Here is a 19,172-nt window from a genome sequence, read left to right on the forward strand (position 1 = left end):
GAATTAAGCTACAGTCTTCGATAGACTTTTGATCCACACTGAAAAACAGAATTTAGGAAAACATGAAGAAACATGAAATGAGTAACCATGAAAATCTGTGGCTTTGTTAGCAAGTGTCTTTCAAAAGCAGCTCCTCATCGCGTCCTCCCTCCCGCAGCCCATCGTGTCAGTCTCCTCTGTCCCCTGTAGAAATCTGGTGCTGAAAGGACAGATATCAGACATGGCCTACCTCCCCCCGGGCATTTTTGTCTTTCTAGGTAATACTCAGACTCTTCCAGCTAGGTAGACTGTGGAAGCAAGGTTAAGTCTATGAAGTACAGCTGCCCCTGTAGTTACTTACAAGGTGGGATTGTTACTGTGTGAGCAACACCTCATCCCTGTTGCTGCAGCCTCATGCTTCCTTCTAACTCCACTGTTTGGATTAGAGATATGAAGGGTGGGTTTCCTTGAGTTGCAACACAATTTCGGCGTGCAGAGCAAGCACTGGGGGGTGATGAGCATTCGGTTTTGTAGACTGTGGGAAGGTCAGTTTGTGCAATGCTAACAGTAGCAATACTGAATATTTTGATTTGGTGCTCATGATGTGTCACAGTCCAACCTTGCTAGATGAGCAAATGCTGCATCGGACTGAAAACTGACTTCAGGTGACATCTGCTACGTCTTCCAGTGGTGAACTGTAAAGGAGAACCCTGTGCAGGCAGCAGCAGACCGATGGTGCCATCTCCCCGACCCTTTCTCAGCAGTTGCAGTAATGCAAAGGATACAAGAGGCAGCAACCCGAGTCCTTCCAGTCCAGAAGCTAAAATACAGAGCTCTAGGAGTAAAAGGGAAAACGCTGCAGTTTGTTGATCCTCAGCACTGATTCATGCATTCAGCCTGGATGTATATCAACTCCGCCACCAAAAAAAAGCTGTATTATTCATTGTTTCCAGAAAAATAAATCTTGCAGCAGACGCCACAACGTACCTCTTTCCTTCTGCAGTTACTCATGCAATCATTACTTACAGTCTGCATTGGCTGATTAGAAAAATTAAAACATGAGATGAATTATATGGGTCATTAATTACCTTGATCCCAGACAAAACTCCCATATACAACGCAAAAGCTGCGGAATCTTGTCTGACATGACTGAGTCTATTGTTTCTTTATGGGGTTGCAGAGCTCTCCCCAGGGAAGGGGGTCGATCTTCCTCCAGGAAAAAAAAAAAACAACCAAACTTGGCACGAGTGCAGGAAACACTCTGGGTTTTCTTTCTATGTCACATCCCTCTCTCTGAGAACATTTCCCCTCTTCCAAGGGCCAGGCTGACAGTGTTTTGCTTCCAGGTTTCAGCTGTAATCCCTCTTTGAACAAGCTGCCATTGCCCTGCACCAGGACTGTTCTTCCTGACACTGGTAACATTTATTTGTCATGGCTGAGGAAAAGAAGTGAACTGGATCACACGTATATCCATTTCTAAGAAAGGCTTTCAAAACTCGCCAAGATGCTTTCTTCTGAGTGTTCCTATGTATCATCCAAACAGCTGCCAGACCACCAGCCACGAGGCACTATCAAGTGTAACAACTCTTTGTTATTTTATATGTTCCTCCAGTTGGAAATAATCAAATACTGCTTAGTGTTCTGTGGAAAAGCAGCCTTGAAACACTAATGACGTTTTAAGAAAGATTTAGGACTTTCATCACATAATAATAGGCAAGATCATCTTTGCATCCGTCATTTCTGCCACTTTTCCTGGAACACCACTGAAATGAAACAAATTCAAATGTGTCTTAGCTGGAGCAGGTATCAGCATCACCTTTGCTTCTATTGCTGCTGGACTTAAGTAATGCTTTTTCTGTAAGTGCAGCTAACAGAAAAGAAGAAAATTGTAAAGATTTTTCACAAATTCTAAATGTTTTGGATCATGGGAGCTCTCGGACATGGATGAAAGTGCACAGAGCTACTGTTACCATGACAAAAGCATGACCAAAACTCCCTCTCCACAGGGAAGGACACACTGCAAACACCATTATTTTATAAATACCTGCCTATTTCTGTAACTCTTGATTTGCTTGCGCTTGCACACATTCTGCACACATATTTTACGATTCCCTCTGCATACCCCAGGGGCTCCAGTCATAACAGCTCTTCCTAGAGCATCTGCTTTTGGATAATAAGCTGTGACAGACTCAGTGAAATTGGTAGGAAAAGGGGCAAGTCTGCTAGGAAGATCTTACCAGTGTCCAGTGCAGGTTACTGCTGATTCAACACTGCATTTGCATTTTCAACTCAGGTGCTCTGGAAAGACTTCTGGGATGAAGGACAGACCACAGGAGTCTCAATACTTTCAGGCTTTTAGTTGGCTTTAGCCAGCTGGGAGAGATGACCATTATTTATTGCAAAGGAATAATGCCAAAAGAACATCTGACAGTGATGGGCAGCTGCGTAGCAGAGGGCTGAGGAACACCGGATTCTTTTGTCCTTAACCCACCCTCCTCTTTAAAACACAAAATATTAAAAGCCACAATTTCTCTAAAAGTGTATTTGCACTAAGTGGACAGTACTTCCTGCTGCTCTCATTCTTGGTGATCTAACCCAGAATGAGTCAACAAGATCAAAGCAAGACTGCCAAAACGTAGCCCTCCTCTTCGCTCTGAAGAATTTACAGCTTAAACTAAATAAGGCAAAAAAATACAAAAAAATTAGGAAGATGTGATAAGATATAAAACACTTCCTGGGGAGAACATGAGAAGGAAGATTTCTAGAGGTGGTATCAAGAGAGAATTAGAAGGAAAGGAGAACATACAAGGTGTAACAGCTGTTAGGGAAATGAACTGAAAACATTTCTTCCTGCTGTGGAAAAGGTTGGACCTTTGCTGAAAAACACAGAAATGAAAACAAAGAACCTTTTGTTTTCAAGCTGTGTCAAAAGCACTTTCACTGGTTTTGACAACCTTGGAGGAAAAGGTTTTGACAAATCCCATGCTCAGCCTTATGAAAAGAGATGAGTGGGCAGAGGAGAGCAGAGGAGCCGTGGTCCAGCAAAGCCATTGCTGGGGGGCAACACAAGGAACCGCAGAGAGACACCACCAGGAGGAAGGAGGTCAATGATATTTGTGCCCTGCAGGCTGGTTTTCCCCCAGATTTTTTCTCTTTGGAGTTCAGAAATCATCTTAAACCCCCTCTTTTTTGCGTTTTAATAGGTAGAGCGGTAGCAGGGTTCCCACAGCAACTTTTCCAGCTACTCCAGCACCCTACAGAGCAAATAAACCCTTTGGTACAACAGCTTAAACTCACACACACAGAGATGCAACATGCCACAAGAAAACAAAAAGCAGAAAGGGAACAGCCAACTGCTTGGTTCTTTGTGACACAGAGACATGAAAGTCTAAAACCCAGCCCTGGGGGAAGCTGACCAGGCTTCTCCTTGCCACTGAAAGCCACATCACCAAAGCAACATGAGCATTGCAGGAGGCAACAGCTGGTCCTAATTGCAGCGATTCTCCCGAGTTCGATGCAAAATAGTGAGGGGATAGACAGGCAGCGTTTTGGCTGCTATAAAGAACACTTTGGAGAGGCCAGGTTTAAAGAAGTAAAACCCAGAAGACAGACTGTTTCTCAGAGTGGAGTGTGGGTGCGAGATAAATCAGTCCTGCCTAAAGAAAATCCGTAAGCTGCTCTGCGGGATGCTTCTCAGGTTGTAAAAAGAAATAGGCTGCACATGAGGCATTGGTTCTTAGCTCCACTTCACGAACAGGCAGGCAACGGCCTTAAAGAAGTCAGTGTCATTTTGATAGAAAATATTTTAACAAGTTGTTCTACCCCTGAACAGAGGCTGTTCCCTGCCTGTGTCCCGGGGCACCTGATCCTCAGAGCCAAACCGAAGTGTGTGGGGCTGGAAACAAGCAGCCGAATGCCTGCCGCCTCCCTGCAGCACGCCAGCTGTGAACAGGAGCTGCTGCAACGGCCCTTCTTCTTGTCAAACACAGCGAAAATCTCTGCTCCTGAACCAGCTCCCTGAAAAACGGCCGTTCCTGCCCCCGCTCGCCAGGCTGGGCAGTGAGAGGAGCAGGGAGCATCACTGCCACGGACCAGGGCTGCTGGCTTCGGGGCACTGGGCATTTGATGCAACTGCCCACACATTTACAATGTCCCTCCACTGCTGCTACCTCCAAGCATGCTCTCAGCTTGGAAAACAAGAGCAGCTCCTGGGGGAAAGAAGGAGCTTTCCCATGCCGGGAACATTTTTTGCCTCAGTGGGCACATCAGGTAAAATTTTGCTGGATACTAGGCAGTCTCCCTCCAGCCAGCAGCTTCTGAAGGGCTGAGACCCACCAGGGGATTAATTATCCCAGCGGGTCTCAGCAACATGCCAGTCTCTCCCCTTGCATGAAGGACAGGAGATGGATTATTCTGCTAGCAGGCTGCACCACATCCCCACTGGATGGGCTGCCTGGCTGATCAAGGCATCATCCCTTCCTCCCCCCGCTCCAGCCACTCATTTCCTTGTGCTGCGGGTACAGCCACCCTTGCAACACCCCACAGAGCTGCTTATTCCCCTTTAGGGATTAATAGCCTAAATTTCCACACTCAAGGACAAGCCGGCAAGAAAGCCACATCTTGTGTGACTCGGGTGCAATAACCCATGTGAAATGTGCGGTGGCCTTGTGCTTACATCAAGCTGTGGTGTGATGTCCTGTGCAGTCTCCCTGCTTCCACATGTCCCGTGCTTACAAATACGCCAAAGGGTAACCCTGCCCTAGCAGCCTTAGCCAGACCTCGTAAGCTCTTGAGGGTTTTGGAAATGAATCTGAATGCACTCATGTTTATTCAGAAATAAATATAAAAACCCCAAGGTGTTCCGCTTACTGTTCCTGGCTTTGACACGTGTAAGAATTTTGGGTGGCACAGCGTGATGCAAGGATGGTGATGGGACCATCCTATGGGACGCACCAAGGGCAAAGCATCAGCCAGAACATTAGGGCAAAAGCTGTACTTGTCTCCAAGCCACAGCGTTTATTCAAAGCCCAATGTAAAGGTATTTTTCTTTCCAACAGCTCATGATTTGTACTGGGTTATTGTTGGCTACTCTGTATTTGCAGATATTTTGACATCTGTTAGCCTGTAAAAAGTGACATTGTTCTCTCCTCTCTCTGTAGGTGAGATTGTTTTGGAAAGGACACCTTGTAGTTTTAGATCAGTTTCATCTTGCCCTTTAATCATGTCAAAACTCAGGTGGTCAACACAACATATATATAGAAGAAAGACTCAGTTTCGGTTTTGGAAATTGGGTCTTTCTTTTATATTTGAGGGATACCAGCCCTTGTTTATGGCTGTCCATCTGTAGAGTCAAACTATGCTTGTCTATTTTCACCAAATTCTCTGGGATGACCAAGAGCAGTTCAAAATAACAAGAGCAAATGCACTTTGACTGCAGTATGGTCTAATTTTTTCAGGAAAAATAGAAGAAGAAGAACTTGTTGACATGAAGCATGTGTAAGGGCTCTAAATCTGCCTAGAAACGAGGTATGAAATGCAACATAAAAAGTGTATAATCAAAACTATAAGATCAGTTTAAAATTTATGGTAGGTAACTTATAAAGAGCATTACATGTCTGAACTGTAAATCAAATGCATGTCAGCTGTATATTTCTGCAAGCTTTTGTATAAAACTCCTCTTTCTTATTTCCCTTTACTTCGAAAAAAAAGTCTAAACATTAAAAAAAACGTACTGTTTTCTATAAATTCACCAAGTGAAAACTAGGTAATCTGAAAGACAACACAAACCTGCTACAGAAAGTGAGTTACAGTAGAAAACATTGCTGGTTCAAACTTGGAGAAAAATGTTTTTCAATAATGTAAAAGAGAAATCACCCTCTCCTGCAAAGATTTCATTGACTCAACTAATGCATCTCTCCATTTTACTTATTACTTTAAGATGTTCTTCTGACCTCCGTACCCCCACTATAATTATCTTGTTGGTGTTAGTTTCTCTCTCTTCCTCTCCCAAAAGACTAGTATGTCTTTGGACAGATGAAAACCAGATGGGGTGGACAGGGAGGAGATACCAAGATTAGGGTTACCTGCCTGAATTTGGCTGTGCCGGGTGAGTATTGGTAAGCATTATCAAAATTAAATCACTATAGTACTCTCTAAACCCTAATAGAAATCTTTCTGTTGTTGCTTTTAATATAGTGCCAAGGGAGGTGGGAGTCAGGATCCTTTTAAATTCCATGGGGCCAAAGCTTTATCTCCTCGAAATTTCTCTGCACAACAAACCAGCCAGTGGCCCGGCACAAACCTACAGGAGCTCTGTTAGCCTGCAGGGAATCATCGAGAAAAGGCTGCAGCCACCAATGCAGGAAAGAGTCTCCTACACACAGAAGAAACACAAAAAAGAGCAATTCCTGAAACAAACCAAAGGCTTGTCTTTTTCTGCTGACATCTCTTGTAGCTGGACTTCTTGATATTTGTCTGGTAATTCTTGAAAGATGAAGTGAACCACAGTCCTTACACCTGGTACATGGTGAGGTTCATGGCAGGTACATATACGCAGTTATGAAACTGTTTCATCTAAATGCTAGTTGTAATCTCTCTCGGATGCTTTTTGCCTGTTCCCTGTTGTTTGGCGTACTGGGACAGCATTGTGCAATCTTTCATGCGCAGTTACAGTTCTGCCAGTTATAGTGGAAAAGTTTTAGTAAGGAAAAGTTCCTTGGCTGGACACCAAACACACTTAAAAATTAATTTCAGGGTTTTGCTAAGGCTCAGCATTCGCGACTAGAAAGGGCTGATGTGCCCTAGATTTCAGGGCACTAAAGCAGTTTGCTGACACCTTCACCTGTTCCTCCTGGGAACGTCTCAGCGTGTGTTCCTGTGCAGGGGTTACCCTCTGCTTGCCTCTGCTCCCCAGAAGACTACGAGTGAAGTCTGGTTTTGGTTGAGTATGAGTATTTCCTTACTTTGACAGCTGATTTGTAGCTTGCAACCTGATGGCATCCTAGCAGTAAGTTTATGGTCCCATTGCCACCATATGGTAGCATCTTCCAAGCAAACAGAAACCCTTACTGTCATCTGATCATCGTGCCAAAGTCAGGTTTGCAAGCCAAAGAGTAACACAGAAGCCTCCACCAGACAGCATGACAACTTTGCTAGCAACCTAATTCCGTGGCCGAAAATAAATACCCGTATTTGAGTCAGACAACCAACAAGCTGCTAAAGCCTGGCCTGTTATGAACATGTGACACACGAAATAAATTCTGCTGAGTATCACCACATTAAGCCAGACACTGGGCAGTCCAGATGACATTTAGGATTAATGAGCGATCCAGTAAGTAGAGCAGAAATTTGGAATTTATAGATGGGTAGTAAGTTGTCTGCAACCCCTGAGTAAGCAGGTAGTGTGCAGTTGTGGTGGCACGGGAACTGTGTGACCCCAGGACCCACGGGCTGGTGCCCAGGGTCTCTCCTGGACAAGGGGAAGAGGAAACTTCATCCCCTGCTCAGCTGCACTGATGGGCTTCTCAGTCTGGATACAGAGGCAAAGACTTCCCAGGCTTCATCCACCTCCAGCTACACATGGGAGAAAGCAAAACAGTTTCCCAGTGGCCTTTCTTCCTACGGCAGTGGGAAAACCTGGGCAGAGGAGAGACAAACATCCCCGTGATCCCTTGCTTGGTACAAAAGGTTACCTTCAGCCAGGCCCTAGGAAGAAGATGGCATGGTCACCCAGAGGATAACAAGTTTTGCTTGCAAGGCCCAAGAAATACCAGAATAAAGTGAGGTTGAAACATGGAAGAAAAACACAGCAACACAGACAGAAGGCAGATTCCAGGGGAAAATATCCAGCTACTAAATAGCCAAGTGTATGGTCTATCTATCTTCTTTTACAGACTTCTTACACTGTCCCCTGCTATCTGCATGTCACACCCTATCACTCACTCTCCACAGATTTACACAGTGGATTTTCTCCCCCTTGGTGACACAGCGCTTTGGCATTTGAACCATCAGGGCAACAAATACTGACCTCTTTGGAGCACTCCTGATTCCAGCACATAATGTCCCGCGCTGCAGTCCAAGGCTCCGGCTGTCTCTCCTGCTCCACTTTATCACTTGATGTCTTGGCTGCGTCTTCTGTCTTTTTTTTTTCTTTTTGTACTTTTGCCTATTTCTTTTTTTTTTTTTTCCCCATCAAGCTTTCCTCTAGAAATCTATGGAAACTAATAACCGCCCTGCTGTATCGTCAGCTGGAACAGCATTGAACATGGAGCTGAGATTTATACGAGGTGAATGCTCAGACAGTTGCTCAGGATGGAAACTATTCACCTTCAGAGCCTGACAGTTGATTTTAAACAAACCTCTCCAGCCAATCTATTTATATGACCCTTCTCACTGCAGCACCTTTGCAGGTACATCTTGTAGATGTGCTCACCAACAGATGCAGCACCAGGAGCTGCAGACACTAGCAGCTAGGGGCTTGAGCCCTGCGCCTGCTGGCACCACAGCCCATACCCTGCCACTGCCTCAGTTTCCCTACAAGGCCCCTGAATGCGCTCGAGCTGGGTTTTGCTGGGTTCAGGACTGTCCGTCACTTCTACAAGCATTTGATCTGCTCAGGAGGAAACCTAGCTAAAAGGTGTGCAGTGCTTAAGCACTTTACATCCGGATTTTGAAATGGCTTGAGATCCAAAATATTCTTCCAGTGCCTCAATGAGATTAAAATCTTTTTAGTCCAGCACATCCCTACCCTTCACAGTCATGTAAACCCAGTGGCTGTGGCACAGGGACTGCCCTTGTCATCTGCTGCAAACGCACGGGAGCAAACCCGCTGGAGAAAACAGGGGAACAAGAGGCTCCCACTGGCATCACTTCTCATGGCCTTTCCACACACCCTGGCACCCGTGGGCACAACAGTGTAGCCCCATGTTCTGATGTTCTGGAAAAAAATTAGCTGGCACTTGTAGTTTTGATTTTGGGGTTGTTGGTTTTTTTTCTTTGCAAAAGATCTTCCCTGACTTTAAAAGAAAAGCCTGAAATCAGGGAAACTAATAGTTCCCCAGGGAGAAGACACTATCTAGTAAGAACACAGAAGTTATTAGATTTTAAAAACGTGTTACTTTTTAAACGATTCATTTGGGGGCTGGTAACTGCTCTTGTTACCCTTAAAGGCAGGAACAGCAGGATCAGAAAATTTAGAGGGAGAACGATTCATGGCTTCAGCTCTTTTCTCTCAAAGGGGTATTGCAAGCCTTCGTTACCTTTTCCCTCCTTCGTTCTCAACCCAAAGCACCTGAGGTCACTTCGGCAAGTGTGAGTCAGGTCAGATAGCAGGATGTTTGCAGGGGAAGAGCCCTGCACTGCTCACAGGGGAGCAAAGCTGAAGGGAACAGAATTATTGCTTTGCTGGGAATGAACGGGGCTGCCCTGACGAGTCCTAGGGGCTGGAGGGGCTGGCGCTTCTCTGCTCCCACCCCGCAGCAGGCAGGTCCTACAGCGTGCTGCAGAGCACCGGGAGCAGGAGGCACCCCGAGCTGGGTCAGGACTGCAGGGCTCGGAAGGAAAGCCTCATGTTTGTGATTCCCTGTGCATGGAATAAAAGGCATCGAGACTGACTCTGGCCTGAGCTTGGCTCTTTGCCTATGGAAAACATAAGAGTATGTAACGTTCCTCATGCCAGTGGATAGCCCAATAACTATTCTAATTACTGTTTATGGTAACTGAATTGCAATAGAAAATTCAATAGCACATATGAGACATATGACTCATAGTCAATATATTCCTCCTCCACATCCTAGGTAGGCTGCTCTATTCAGGACTATATCGGTTCAGAGGCGTGTAAAACAGTTACGTCACGTCCAAGGGCAGTCATGACACACTTGCCCAGTCCGAAGCAAAATCTACCCAAGATTTCCCTGAACAATTTTGGCTAGTTTGAAGGCCTGATGGGACCAGAAGTACCTTGCAACTCCGAGTTTTTTCAAAGAGCCCACAAAAAGCAGGCGCAACATTCTAACGACTGATTGAAGGTCAGCAGAAAAATCATTTTACAAGGACCACGGAAAGCATGAGAGCTTTACAAAACTAAGGCGGTTCTGTGAAGCTCTGGTGGGGCTGGTGAAAAGGAGCTGGGGCAGAACTGCTGCAATCAGCTGTCAGAGCCTGCACAGACATGCCGTGACTGACAGGTTGGTGACCAGCAACAGTGGCAAACAGAGGACTCAGCATTAACCACCCCTCTGTTCCTACCACTCATCCTTCTAACTGGACTCACTCTTTCTGGTTTTAATGTTTTCACCCCTTCATTTTAATTAACTGGAGCCAGCTACAGTGCAAACCATCCACTTGTTCCCATCAACCTGCAGTGAAAGGCCATTAATAACCAAAACACAGGACACATGGATGCTTTCCAGCAATGAAACAAAAGCCTAGGAAATACCTTGATACCGTTGTCCCAGGGAACACTGACTTTCGTTTCTGTTCATTTCTTTAACATCTGGTACGAGTTGCCGGGGAATGATGCTCCATTCAGCCTTGGACTCCTTCTACCCTGCGGATTCAGTAACAAAGTCAAGACACCTGTACCTAAAGGCAAAGCCATCCAAGTCCGATCGGATATGCTGCCTCAGAGAAATTATTCTTTTCAGATGAGAGGTAACCATTAGGCCCTGGCTATACTGGAAAGACAAAACTGTATTTCTTGCAAGAACTGGGATATTAATTTCTTGGCACGATTCAGAGTCAGGACATTTTTGCTCTTCTAAAATTCTCCCACCCTGAGTTTAACAATTGGTGGTATTAATCTTTATTCCCCCACCAAAAAACACAAACTCAACTCCTGTTGCCTTGCCAGTATCGTCTGGCTGTACGGCCCCGACCCAGAGTTACAATGGCGAAGGAATGTGCTGCAATGCCGTGTCTTGCCAAGCCTGAGGCAGGATTGTCCTGGCCTCTCCAGGCCTTTAAAAACGGCCATACTTTGCTACCTACCCTGCTTTCCTGATGAAGACAGCTCTGCAGCAGGCAGGAGGCCACAAGCCCCTGCAGATATGTTGCCAAGCAGGGGATATGTGCTGGACCTGGGCTGTCAGGGTGGTAAGCACTCACGTCCGGAGAAAGCAGGGTGGCACCGACGGATCAGTCTGTGATTTGGTACAGCTAAAACAACACACATACTTCTGCAGTCACCGTTCTGGGAGCCACCCTGGGCTGTCTGCTCACTGTAGCCCCAGTGGCGGCTGTTGCTGTGATGCGAAGACTAAAGAGGAGACAGCAGTGACAGCTCAGGTCACGGAGCATCTGTGATGGAGGAGCTTTAGCCACAGTCCTAGACAGGTGGGATCACTATCTGATACTGCTAAAGCGGTATATTTTACTGATGCAATATTATTACAGCAGAAATAATGGTGCAAAGAGAAAACAGTTTGATTTATAACAGTCAAAAGCGACACTCTAAATCTCAAGCTGTCTCCAAATAAAACCTCTCGATGCCATTGCTGAGATATGCGCTCTCCACCGCAGGCTTTGTCAAATGAGCAAGAGGGCAGACTCAAATAAATACCACTCACGCCAAGCTCACAAAGCATGTCTTTCCAGTCCAGGGGTTGGACCACCTGCGCCAAAAGGCAAAAATCCTCTCAGGTAGATCCGAGTGCCTACAGGCACTGAGCAAACAGCTTTGCAAGAGCCGAGTGCAGTAGACGGAGCTATTTATCATAGGCAGAGACCAGAAACAAATGAAGTGACCTGTAAAACCAAACACTTCTGTGGCTCTGATTGAAAGCGCGCAGGATATTCCTGTTCCAGATCCGACACAATGGCTGTGTCTAGCCGGACATACCTTTAAGTGATTGAACTCAAGCTCTGTCTGGGCAAGGCGTCAAACTCCACAAATCTCTATCCAAGCCTCACACCTGATGGCACTTTGAGTCAGTCCAGAGAATAATCTGGAGTTTAAGTCCTACTTCTTCAGCCCCCTCCATCCCCACTGCCAGCTGCCAGCCAGCCTGCCTTCACTCAGGGGGAGCAGGGCAGATCAAATGCAAGCGGAGCATTTCAAAAAGCAAAGAAACCCTGTGAAAAAATCAGACTTTCTGGCATCGGTGCAGACCTTAGACTGAGGAGATGTGAAAACATGCAGCCAGCAGGCACCTCCAGGCACCGGCTGCAAGAAATACAGCATCACAGAGGATCACAGAGCAATGTGGGATCAAAGGAGCCTCTGGTAGGACCAACTCCCTGCTGAAAACACGGTTAATTCTAAATTACAGCAGGTTGCTCATGGCTTTGTCCAGCCAAGCTCCGAAAATCTCCAAAAATGGGGATTTCACAGCCTCTCTAAGACTTTGTTCCAGCATTTGAGCACACTTGTTGAGTGGCCACCTCTCACTGCTGACTCAGCAGATGTAGTATCATCAGAACCTGCTGATTCTTGTCACCACCAGCCAGTACGTTACATAGAAGCATCAGCACTGGGCACTACTCCTAGTGGGACAGAGCTAACTAAAATTTCAAATGAGGCTTTTATTGATGGACTCAAACTATTCAGAAGTCAAGAATATGGTGGATTTGTCATGGTAACTCTTTTGGGGGTTCCTTTTCCAACATTACTGAAGTGTCAGGATTGCCATTGCCTTGGCAATAATCCATAAAGTCTGCAAATCAGCTGAACCGTCAACACATTTGACACAGATACAGGACTTCAAGATGAAAGGAGGAAAATACAATTTCCCTCTTCTCCCATTCACCTCAAAAATGTAAAAGAATAACTGAAATCCTGATCCAGAAAAAAAAAAATTACAATCAACACTTAAGTTGCTTCTGAACAACCTGCTCTTGTTTCTCAAGCAAACCTTGCTCTGAGCAGAGATTCCCTCCAACCTCAAATATTCTGTGTGATTTTAGTGGAACTTAAAATAATCTCTCACATTGATTTGAATTTAACTGTATTTAAACATGCATTTATGTGCATTCCTGAAACGCAGGATTAGTGGGTAACTTGTTGATAAAGCCGTGGACTAAAACCAAGAAATTTTTTAGAGTCAGATTTTATGTAACTCCCAAGCCTGGTCTGGAAAGGAATTTAGTTCCTTCAGCATTTTTCTCCCTGAGCTCCCCCGCTCTAACGCTGGCCTGTGTGGCTGTGTGGATTTCATGGCAGCAACGATTGTTTACACTCTTCAAGGCACTGACTTCGTTATGCCCGTACTCTTGTTGTCTCCCTATGAAAGACACACACCTTCTTTACTTAATTTATGGCACCAGCCTCTGATAATACATAACTTCTCTGGATTCTTTCCAAAGCCTTCAGACAGATCACATTCAACAGAGAAACAAAAAGGCCAAAGAAAAGAAAAAACACCCTTCTCACAGAGGAAGAATAGCCTGCGATCTTATAGATGTGGCTTCCAATTTTTGGCAATGGCAGACCCCTAATTTGCATGTTCTAATGTGCACCATTTTGATAGTAATTACACTGCCTGAGGTGCACTTTGAATGAGCCACCCTTGGTCTCCTGACACAGTGAGTTTCCAGAGGAAAATATAACCTGTTTTATCATGAGCAACAATTTCCCTATTGTCCCTGTTCCCCTCCGAGATATAAAAGAAAACCTGAAATCCCGATTCAGAAAAAAAACCTATTAAATAAAACCAACGCTTAAAGGTCTTTAAAATGCATAAAATGTTAAGTCTAGAAATGAAGTGCTGGGAAGGGATGGAGGCTGAGGTAAGGGTAAGATGGACATGGATATGGATTTAAAAAGGGAGAGAGGACCCGTGGGTGGGAAGCTGGGTGTAAATGCACATGCTGTACAGGCAGCGTTACTGCACCGGGGGACATCAGCTGCCCCACCTTCTGCTCCGCATGTCCCATCAGTCCCACATTTCAGTAAATTGCAGACGGAAAATGTGAACGTTTCCAAAACACGAACCCTTCTGCAGCTCAGCTGATGCTGGAGAATGATTTGGTTAGAGGAGAGATGGGAAGGAGATGGCTCGCAACCTGAAGGTCTTCTCAGTCTTCTGAAAACTGTCAGCAGGACCACAAGGCAACAGCCTGTCCCTGAAGATAATCAAGTCCTATAACTATAACAAAACACTGGGAATAACGCTGGCAACAGAACAGACAGTCTCTTTCTTGGGGACAAAAGCCAGAACATGCTAATTTATGGCAAGAGGAGAAAGGGGGTTTTATTATTTTTTTTTTTAACTAAGCCAATCTGAATCACTGTAGAGGCAAGAACTTAAAAATAAAGACCTGATCCCATGGCCTTTCTCGGTTTACTTGCAGGCACTTTAACAGGATTTTGCTAGAACAAAGATGTTTGATATTATGTCTACTCTGAAAAGAAAAATATGTTTTCATTTCAGCTTGGCCAACCCCAGTGAGCTAGCCTGGGTTAAAATAGAGGTGGAAAGACAAGAACACAAGAACATATGGACTGGTTCAGATCCTTATATGCTCAGGGAGGAACATACAAGCATGGGAAGCAGTGACTAATCCCATGCCATATTCAGCCCTTAGAAACCCACAGCTTTAGAAATGCCTGAAGTCAGAGGTCCCAACCGATGGACATATTTAAGAGCCTCTCATGGGCCTATCTTTGTATGACAGCTCAGCCTCCACAATATCCCACAGAAATGAGCTCCTCGGTCAGATCATGAATTGCAGGACAAAGTACTGCTGCTCAGTTGGTTGAAACCTGCTGTGTGGGCACCCCAGCTTCTGCAGCCACGAGCCGTGGCCAAGGGGAGGGGGTCAAATCGCCGAACTGAACGAGAGCCTATGCTATTTTTTCCTTCTTTTTCTTCATTCTTATTTTCCTTACTGTTAATTAATATGAATCGGTTAACTGGCATTAAAAACATCTTTCTGTTTCTGTGTGTGTATAAACATAGCTGAAGACAAACACACCTTAAGCTAAACCAGAATCAGGATGTAGGCATGAGCCCAGCCAAGGGTCCAAGCACCATCTAGGTTTAAGGAAAGCCCAGGCTCCAATCTAACGTTTGTGCTTGAAATCAAGACAAAATATATTTCAGATTGGTGAGAACAGTTTATTAGTCTGCAGAATTAGTACTCTACAGATAAGTCTACCTGGGTTTTATTTTAGCTGAGCCTACCTGACTGCAGCAAGGATGAATGACTAGTTTTTTCTTCCTAAGGCTTCAATCCCCATAGCATACAGTCCTTCATTTTTCTTTCTTTTTTTCTTTTTCTTAAGTATTTTTGGCAAATAATTTCCTTCTCTGGCTTCTTACACCAGATTTTGTATAGGAAGGCTAAGGACATGCCTGCCTACACAAAGGGGTCACCATCCAGGTTACAGATTAGGAAATAGTACAGTTTGTCAACATTTGGCCCTAACAAACTTTTAAAATATAAATACAGATGGTTTTATTTATAAGAGGAAAAATCCAAATTCTACTAAGGTTGAAGCTAGCTTTCCTTCCAATTTTGGTGGGTTTTTTTCCTCCTGAATGTTTGGTACATTGTGTTCAATTGTTATCAAGCCTAATCACATTTATGTAATAAAATGAAATTAGGAAATGAAAATAGAAATTGAGAGTCCTTTGGTTTTGTGGTTTATTCAAGAAATTCCTAGACCAAACTGACCAAAATTCATATGTCAAATATTTCTGGGAGTATATTCCCAGGTTAGGGGGGAATAAAAGCCTGAGTAAAGCAGAATAAACTCATCTAATTGCTACATCTGTGGACAGATTAATCCCTTCACTCAGTTCGACTCTGAACTGCTGTGGTTGAATTGCTCCTTGCGTGAACTCTGATCCTGTATAAGTTGCACAGTACCTCCAATGCAGTTCACCTTTTAGCAGTTCTTGCTTAGGTGGACATTTCTACCCCAGAAAATCTAAACTGAAGCTTTTCTGAAGCTTTTACAGTCCAGCCCTGTAACACATCTCTGCATCAAAGCTCACAGGCTGACAGTAGGGTCTTGAATTACCAAAGAAAATTGCACAATAAATTTTGCATAACAAGAACAAACTCTCCACCAAATGCCTATAATTCAGGCCAACTTAATTCGTGTTGATATCCTAACACATGGCATTCAATAATCCAGCACCTGAACTTCAAGAATTCAGTCAATGTGTATCTCAGGCCTGACACTTTCAGTGACCTTTGGATGCTACTATTTTAAAAATACCGTATCATGCAAAATTCATGCCCCAGGGCTAATAATCAAACAAACTCACATTGCTTCCTGCTTTGCTGTAGCTTTTCATCTCTCTCTCCCCTAACAAAAGCAAAGGGATTCATTCGCTATGTGAAGCACAGAATAGACAACAGCCCTGCACTGAATAAAGTAAAAAAAGTGCTATTGCTCGAAAAAGGGACACACTGAAGTACAGAATCAACATTGCAAAGAAAAGGTCTGGGTTAGGAAAGACCATTGTTTTTATCAAGAGAGGTGAAAAAATATAGCATTCCTTAGCTAAAAGCTAGATCGTGTTCATAGCAGGACACCACCGAGCACGTAACAGAAACAAAGTTTTGGAGATTTATTTCGCTGCGAATCTTACTGTGCCTCTGCATGACATTTAGGTAAGCTAATATGGGTAAATATGGTGGAGACAAAACCCCTTTAGCATGACTGTAAAACTAATTAAAACATCCTGTTCAATTTCTTCTGGTCTTTGGGGCAGACCCATGAGTCTGTTCTAGGTAGTATTTGTGCTCAGGGCTTGGATAAAGAAACAAAGAGTGAACATGCGAAGGCTGAGATTGTAGCACAGTAGGAAGGTTTGCAAGAGATTTACTAGCCAAGATTAAATTCCAAATATTCTTGGAAAACTGGTGAAATGGGCTGAAACGAAAATTGTCAGATTGCACAAAGAAGAGCGAAGGATTGTGCTTAGCAAAGAGAAAACAAGTGGGAACAGGGAACTGGTGGCAGGGGCTGCACTTGGGTGTGAAGAACCCAGGAGTGGGATGGAGCCGCAGACTGAACAAGTCAGTGGAACAAAGTTGCTTGAGATAAAGCCAACCTCATGCAGTGTTGCAGTAATGTGAGTACTCCAGGGTTACTCCATCCTGCTTGGTGCTTCTGGCTCTCAAACTCAACTATTGCCTTCATTCAGGGATGGGAAAGGTGATGAGAATAAACTTGACATAAGAGAGCAGCTGGGGGAAAAAAAAAGTTTGAAAAACACAGTGTACGAACAAGAATTTAATTTGTTTAAACTAGAAAAGCAGCGACAGGAGATGGGAAATGTGTGCTCACAGCTAAGCACATAAAGATCATTATCAAGGAAATAGTAATGAGCCGCTCTCCGAGACTGCTGTGAGGAGCACATGAAGCAATTGGCTTTATTTTCCACAAACACCCTGAACACATCTTGGGGCTTAAGCACTGTGTGTAATAAATACTTTGTTAGGATTTTTTTCTCTCCTTTGCATCAAACATCCTGAAGGCAGCGGTGAACATATAGATATATATCAATAACACGCTAGTTTAGCCATCCACCCCATAGAAATGCTGCAAAAACTTCAGTTTGGCACAGATGCAAAGACATCTCAGCCTCAAGAAGAACGTGGTCCATTTTGCCATGAGGAGACTGGTTTCAATATCATTTTTATACTGAGCCCACAATAACTATGATAGCTGTCCCCTGGACCCAGTAGCTGAAGGAACAATGAGTTACATGTTGGGTTTTCTGTCATCCACACGCAAAGCTCGTTTATGTTATGCAGAAAGCATGGTCCGAATGCATCAAACAGCACAAAGCATGAATGATGCTTCATGGTCAGATTTTTATTAAAATACAGTTTTGACTCTCCTTTTGGGTTTTGAGACATTCAATTTTAAGAAAATGAAAAGAGAAGTGGGAGGAGACAGCACTTACTATCCTGCCACTTGGAGCTGGAATGTCAAAAGCAAAAATGTGTGTTTGTGTTTCCTGCTAATGCATGAAGAAACGTCAGCGTTTGTGATTCAGCTGTGGTTGTGTCACCCAGTCTGGAAAGAGTCATTTATTTTAAGAAAGGTGTATGGAAGTAGCAGCCACATTTGCTGCAAGGAACACTAAAGGGCAGCGTGAAGCCCTGCGGTGCCCAGTGGGGGGTGTGTGAGCAGCCGGGTCACTGTCCCACCCAGCGGTGGGCACTGCCTTTCCCACGCACCAGCATGCTTTCCCGTTCCCTGCAGCCACCCTGCTAATGCGCTTGAAGAGCACAGTGACCTTAGGGTGACATTTGCACCCTTGCTAACTGAATGGAGATGAAATATATCATTGAGGGAAGAGCTGAAACTCCCCTGAAGCTGCACCAGTGACCCCAACAACCTCCAAAGCATCCTTCGCACAGGCTACAAAACTCACCCCAAAACGCTGATGTTTGCCCCCTGCTGTGCCTGTGCTTTGCAGAAGACAAAATTCTTGCAGCACCTGCGCTCCTGCAGCACCAGGCAAACCTCAGGGGACGTGCTGGTCTCCCAGCATGGGACAAGCTCCACTATCCTGAACAGGAGTCGAGGTTTGGCTATATGATGTATAACTGTGTTGGGCAACGTTTCCTGAAGCAATCTATCCCCCGACCCAGATGGGAGGTGCTCTAAAAGCTGACAGGGGCTGCAGCTAGCAAATTATACCGGAGATTTAGGAGATCGTAGAAAATATTCCTGAAGCTTTCAACTCCATTGTGCAGCTGCACACAGAAGGCAAACAGGATGCCAGTGGCACCGATAGAGGAATGTAATATGATTGAAAAGATTTGGTTATTATTGCATGAGGAAATGATAAGATCTTGTGCAGAGTGTGGTTTGGTCAAGAAATGATATGGGAAATAAATTATATCAGTTCTCCAGGGTTAAGACAAGAGAAACATTCAGGACAACGGGCTTATTTTCATTTCTAACAGCCTCTGGTAGATGTACCAGTTGTAACGTTCAAGAGAACGATGCTTTGTGTCTGTTTGCTTTGTCCAGCTGCCAAATGTGAAAAACACTTTCAAGCAAACTCTCAAAAGTTTCCCATTCTCTGTCAGCAAGGCTCTGCAGCCACACACCCAGCCTCACCAGTGCTGCCAGAGCCCACTCCAGCACCCGGCGCTGCAAAGCACCTTTGCTCTGGGAAGACTTCAAAGCAATGCCACCAGAAACAGTCCTCAAAAACATAAATAAAAGGAAGAAGCTGTCTCCTAGCACCAGGTAACACTCAGGGTCACCTCTGGTGATGTGG

The 19,172-nt window shown here is 44.7% G+C and overlaps 1 protein-coding gene across 1 annotated transcript in view; it reads right to left on the bottom strand.

The window, feature by feature from the left end:
* The window catches only part of LOC308073057 (hepatocyte nuclear factor 4-beta-like), a 97,047-nt gene that overhangs the window by 60,455 nt on the left and 17,420 nt on the right, over window positions 1-19,172 (bottom strand). The window contains exon 1 of the mRNA XM_080410796.1: window positions 1-19,172. This exon is cut by the window's left edge and continues 16,206 nt beyond it; it is cut by the window's right edge and continues 17,420 nt beyond it. The gene's annotated coding sequence lies outside the window, so the exon portion shown is untranslated.

The sequence above is a fragment of the Falco punctatus genome (assembly GCF_963210335.1).
Source record: "Falco punctatus genome assembly, chromosome: 14".
Taxonomy (NCBI): domain Eukaryota; kingdom Metazoa; phylum Chordata; class Aves; order Falconiformes; family Falconidae; genus Falco; species Falco punctatus.